A 6,000-nucleotide genomic window follows, 5' to 3' on the forward strand; every position below is an offset into this window, starting at 1 on the left:
CAAATACAGAGACGTGTAAACAGGCAGAATACGGCGCTGCGGTCGGCAATGCCTACATAAGACAACAAGGGGCTGGCGCAGATGTTAGATTGGTTACCGCTGCTACAATGGCAGCTTATCAAGATTTAAGTATGTTTGAAGGTGGTGTTATAGTCGGCGCACAAGCGATGGACCACAGCATCTCCGAGATAGGAATGAAGTGAGGATTTCCCCATACGGATATTTCACCAGTGTACCGTGAATTTCTGGAATCCGATAAAACATTGTATCTCCGACACCGCTGCGGACGGAAAAAGATCCTACAAGAATGAGACCAATGAGGACTGAAGAGAATCGTTCAACGTGACAGAAGTGCAAGCCTTCCGCAAATTGTTGCAGATTTCAGTACCGGGCCATCAACAAGTGTCAGCGTGCGAACCATTTAACGAAACATTATCGATATGGGCTTTCGGAGCCGATGGTCCACTGATGTGTCCTTCATAGTCTAGCTGCAGGCTTTACGCCCCCCCTGGGCCCGTCGTTGGGCTATTGATGACTGGAAACGCCTGGTCGGACGAGTCGCAATTTTATCGAGCGGATGGACGTGTTCGTGTATGGAGGTAACCTCACATATCCGTGGACTGAACTGCAGCAGGAGACTCTTCAAGCTGGTGGAGGTTCTGTAATGGTGTGAGACGTGTCCAGTTGGGGTGATATGGGTCCCTGATACGTCTAAATGTGACTCTGACAGGTGACACGTACGTAAGCATCCTGTCTGATCACCTGCATCCATGCATGCCCATTGTGCATTCCGACTGACTTGGCAATTCCAGCATGACATGCGACACCCCACACGTCCAAAATTGCTACAGAGTGGCTCCAAGAACACTCTTCTAAGTTTAAACATTTTCGCTGTCCACCAAACTCCCCAGACTTGAATATTATTGAGCATATCTGGGATGCCTTGCAACGTGCTGTCCAGAAGAGGTCTCCAACCCCTCGTAGTCTTACCGATTTATGGACAGCCTCTTCAGGATTCATGGTGTCAGTTCCCTCCAGCAGTACTGCCGACATTAGTCGAGTCCTTGCCACGTCGTGTTGCTGAAGCTCTGTTTGCTCGGCGGGCCCTACACGATTTTAGGCAGGTGTACCAGTCTCTTTGGCTCTTCGGTGTTTGATACTTCACTTGTACTTTAGTGCGTATTATGTTTTTAATACTAATATCTGTTTAAAAAACTTCTTTACCACCTTATTTCCCCTCATTTCACCTAGACCTGATTTACCATGCGAGGACCTAAACTTCAAGCTATATGTTACGAGCTCAATACTGTATGGTGTGTATAACAGCTTATATGATTCTATTTGTAAAACTAATGGTTAAATGATTTTTACATGTAACAAAAGGTGGGACTGTTGTGTTGGCAGATGAGCCAACACCGTGTTACTAGAGGAGGCCGAAATGCACGCGTTTTAGCTCACGCAGGATGGCGTGAGGAGGGAAGAACTATACTGACGTGAGGTCTGGAACATGGCAAGGAATTAGAATTCAGAAAGCGGACGAAATTAGTTTGGTACTTCACTTTAATCCAGTAATGATGAACGTCGCTCTTGACGGTACACGATTCACAATATTATCTGTTCAGAATAGTAACTGAATATGGCGCCTTGCTAGGTCGTAGCAAATGACGTAGCTGAAGGCTATGCTAAACTGTCGTCTCGGCAAATGAGAGCGTATGTAGACAGTGAACCATCGGTAGCAAAGTCGGCTATACAACTGGGACGAGTGCTAGGGAGTCTCTCTAGACCTGCCGTGTGGCGGCGCTCGGTCTGAAATCACTGATAGTGACGACACGCGGGTCCGGCGTATACTAACGGACCGCGGCCGATTTAAAGGCTACCACCTAACAAGTGTGGTGTCTGGCAGTGACACTACAGGGATAGTCTTTTGTTTTCCTTTAGATGTTTACATTCTGGTTAATTTCACCTAGACATCGAGCAATAAATTACCTCGTACCTCGCTTGCATACTGCACTTAGTTACGTATGATCGTTAGGAATATAGCAGTCAATTCTTTTTATGTTTCCTTTGTAATTCTTTTTTACTTATAAGTGAGCTACCTACACCGTATCTATTCCTTGTCTTCAAAACAACCGAGCGAGGAGGCGCAGTGGTTACCACACTGGACTCGCTTTCGATAGGACGACGGTTCAATCCCCTGCCATCCTGATTGAGGTTTAACGTGTTTTCCCTAAACGGCTTCAGGCAAATGCCGCTATTATTCCTTTGAAAGGGCACGGCCGACTTCCTTTCCCATCCTTCCCTAATCCGATGGAACCACGCTGCCGCTACGGTTGCAGCTTTGAATCCTGCCTCGGGCATCGATGTGTGAGATATCCTTAGGTTAGATTTAAGTAGTTCTATGTCTAGGGGACTTCAGATGTTAAGTTCCATAGTGCTTAGAGCCATTTGAACCATCTGAATCTAATCCGATGAGAAAGGTGACCTCGCAGTTTGGTCTCCCTCCCACCAAATGAACCCAACGCCAACTCTTCTAAACTTTAAGTGGGCTTTCTCGACTTGGTTGGCGACGTATTTAGTGTGAACAGGTCATGTTTGGTTCCTTACAAATATCTTAAGTGATAAATACGAATGTTCAAAATTTCTTTTATATTTTACAAGAAATTACGGAACTTGAATTAATTTTAAAAAAAATTATGAAACGTCAGAGGACGACGCAGGATAAAAGAACAACTAAACTGGCATGGGAAAGGTGCAGGCCATTATCATAAGTCATTTGTTACTTCGCAATAGTCCAACTACCTTTTATTGCACATATACTAATAAAATACAAATGATAACAGCTGCCTACAATGAAGGTAATTAAGACAGCGTAACTAAGGAGTGGCAATAATCAGCGCCAGCAATAGATGTAAAATGTTAACAGCAGCTCAAATTGCAGCAGGAAATTAGATAACTAAGGGAAGGTATTCAGGGTCAAAAAATGGTTCCAATGGCTCTAAGCGCTATGGGACTTAACATCTATGGTCATCAGCCTCCTAGAACTTAGAACTACTTAAACCTAACCAACCTAAGGACATCACACAACACCCAGTCATCACGAGGCAGAGAAAATCCCTGACCCCGCCGGGAATCGAACCCGGGAAAGGTATTCAGGGAATAATTCCAAAATTTCTTCAATTAAACCAACTGATGATTAATTAGTTAATTTAATCGAGTAAGTTGCACCAATTTAGGAAGGACTAACGAGCAAGTAGTACAATAAAATACAGCTCAAACACGCGCTTAGCTCTGGGCAAACAGTGACAGCAGTGATGCTTAAGATTACAATTCCAACTGGTCAAAGGTGGTGCTTGACATTAATGAATATAACTTACAAGAAGTGTTGTAACATGAAATTTCACAAATTTGGCATTTTATGCAACGAGCATAGGAACAAGTGTCAAAGCAAATATCCAATATCTGATCAATTAGAGAAGCCCCTCGGGCGTAATCAAGATCATGACGTGGGAAAATAATAAAATATCTTTTAAAAAATTAAGCATTACACCAATATTAAACTATTACGTTAAAACAGAACAGAGAAAACGTGGAAGGGTCAGTTACGGCTGGCGAGGTCTCGGTAACACGAATAAGGGGCACTTCATGTTAAATTAACGCCCGATTGCTTCGAGGTAGAGAGTGTGTTGTCACCGCCAGACACCACACTTGCTAGGTGGTAGCTTTAAATCGGCCTCGGTCCATTAGTACATGTCGGACCCACGTGTCGCCACTGTCAGTAATTGCAGACCGAGCGCCACCACACGGCAGGTCTAGAGAGACGTACTAGGACTCGTCCCCAGTTGTACGGACGACTTTGCTAGCGACTACACGTACGAAGCCTTTCTCTCATTTGCCGAGAGATAGTTAGAATAGCCTTCAGCTAAGTCCATGGCTACGACCTAGCAAGGCGCCATTAACCATATCTGAGAGTCTCACTTCTATTATCAAGAGCGATGTACCACAAGGATGAATTAAAGTTAATTATTAAAGAAGCTACGTACTTTTCTTTATAGCATTCATAACGTGTCCTGTTTCAGACCTCACGCAAGCCGGCGTGAGTTAACGCGTGCATTTCGGCTACTTCCGAGTGGCGTGGCTGTCTTGCAACGCCACAACAGAGAGGTTATGAGGGGTGCAGTAGCAAACCGGGAGGCCGCAACGTCTCAGAGGCTGCGGTGAGACGCCCGCCCGCTCGCGCGTACACAGCCGACGCGGGCAGGCTACTCCCGAAGAGTCGATGGGTAACAGCCGGGGCAGCGTCTCCAAATGCCACGAACAGCTCGGAAAGCCGAGAGCCAACAAGCAGGCATATAATTCATGCGTAATAATTATAGAACATGTGAAAAAGCAGAAACCTAGACAAGAAACTCAATGTGAGCGTGGTCCCAAGCCCCAACCAAACCTTACAAGAATATTACGATAAGAATTACTAAGTGGATTAACCGGTTAATCTTACAATAAAATATAACAGCACGTTAATGCGATAACCAAAAAAAACACAGGTCTACTCAAACACATTAACGTAAGTTGCTTAAAAGGTAACAGGCAAATCCCCGGCTTCTTTGACCGAGCGGCTCTAGGCGCTTCAGTCCGGAAGCGCGGTGCTGCTACGGTCGCAGTTTGAATCGTGCCTCGGGCGTGGATGTGTGTGATGTCCTTACGTTAGTTACGTTTAAGTAGGGTACTGATGACCTCAGATGTTAAGTCCCATAGTGCTTAGAGCCATTTGAACAGGTAAATCTTGAGGGCTAACACTCAGACAATTACGATAGTAATTGTATTTAAACATTAACTGTAACTTTTTTTTTAAAGGGACAAAATCTCACCAGATTCATGAAACTTAAATACCCAAACGAGCCAAGATTTTGGAAATTTGTGGTAAGTTCTGTGGGACCATTCTGATAAGGTCATCGGTCCCTAGGCTTATATACTACTTAATCTAACTGAAACTAACTTACCATAACGACAACACACACACCCATTCCGAAAGGACGACTCGAACCTCCGACGGGGGGAAGCCGCGCGAAACGTGTCAAGGCGCCTACGGCTACCCCGCGCGAGCCAAGATACACTGGAAAAATGGTTCAAATGGCTCTGAGCACTATGCGACTCAACGTCTTAGGTCACAAGTCCCCCAGAACTTAGAACTACTTAAACCTAACTAACCTAAGGACATCACACACACCCATGCCCGAGGCAGGATTCGAACCTGCGACCGTAGCAGTCCCGCGGTTCCGGACTGCAGCGCCAGAACCGCACGGCCACCACGGCCGGCCAAGATACACTGGACCGCTAGCGTTTGCTTACCACAGCCGCAGGCAGTATTATAGTCGTTACCTCTGTCAGAGAAGCAACAATTTCGAATAAAAATAAGACTCAATTTCGACCTCAGTGGTAACTAATACACGTGGCGGCCCAGGACATATGACACATTTGATTTCAGGCCGGAGTGGCAAGATAAGCAGACTCTGAACAAGTTGCAATTAAAAGAAATTTTAAAACACATCACATAAGTGACTCAGAAAATTTCAAAAAGAGGCACAAGAAAGTGAATTTAATACTTGAGACAGAGCGACAGATAACCACAGTGTAGCGGAAGCAACTTCAACACGGGAGCACATGCGGCAATCAAGTAACAAGTACCTTACCCCTAAAGGGCAGAAGAGACGGCACGAGAAGATAATCTGCACTCCAACATGTACATCAGCAAATATGCCTCTTTAATCCAGGGTAAACCGGCTGCATCGACATTAGGCCCATATGTTACTTTGCGGTTCTAGGCGCTGCAGTCTGGAGCCGACCGACCGCTACGGTCGCAGATTCGAATCCTGCCTCGGGCATGGATGTGTGTGATGTCTTTAGATTAGTTAGGTTTAATTAGTTCTAAGTTCCAGGCGACTGATGACCTCAGAAGTTAAGTCGCATAGTACTCAGAGCCATTTGAACCATTTTGAACCCATG

This window comes from Schistocerca cancellata, chromosome 2, assembly GCF_023864275.1.
Source record: "Schistocerca cancellata isolate TAMUIC-IGC-003103 chromosome 2, iqSchCanc2.1, whole genome shotgun sequence".
NCBI lineage: Eukaryota > Metazoa > Arthropoda > Insecta > Orthoptera > Acrididae > Schistocerca > Schistocerca cancellata.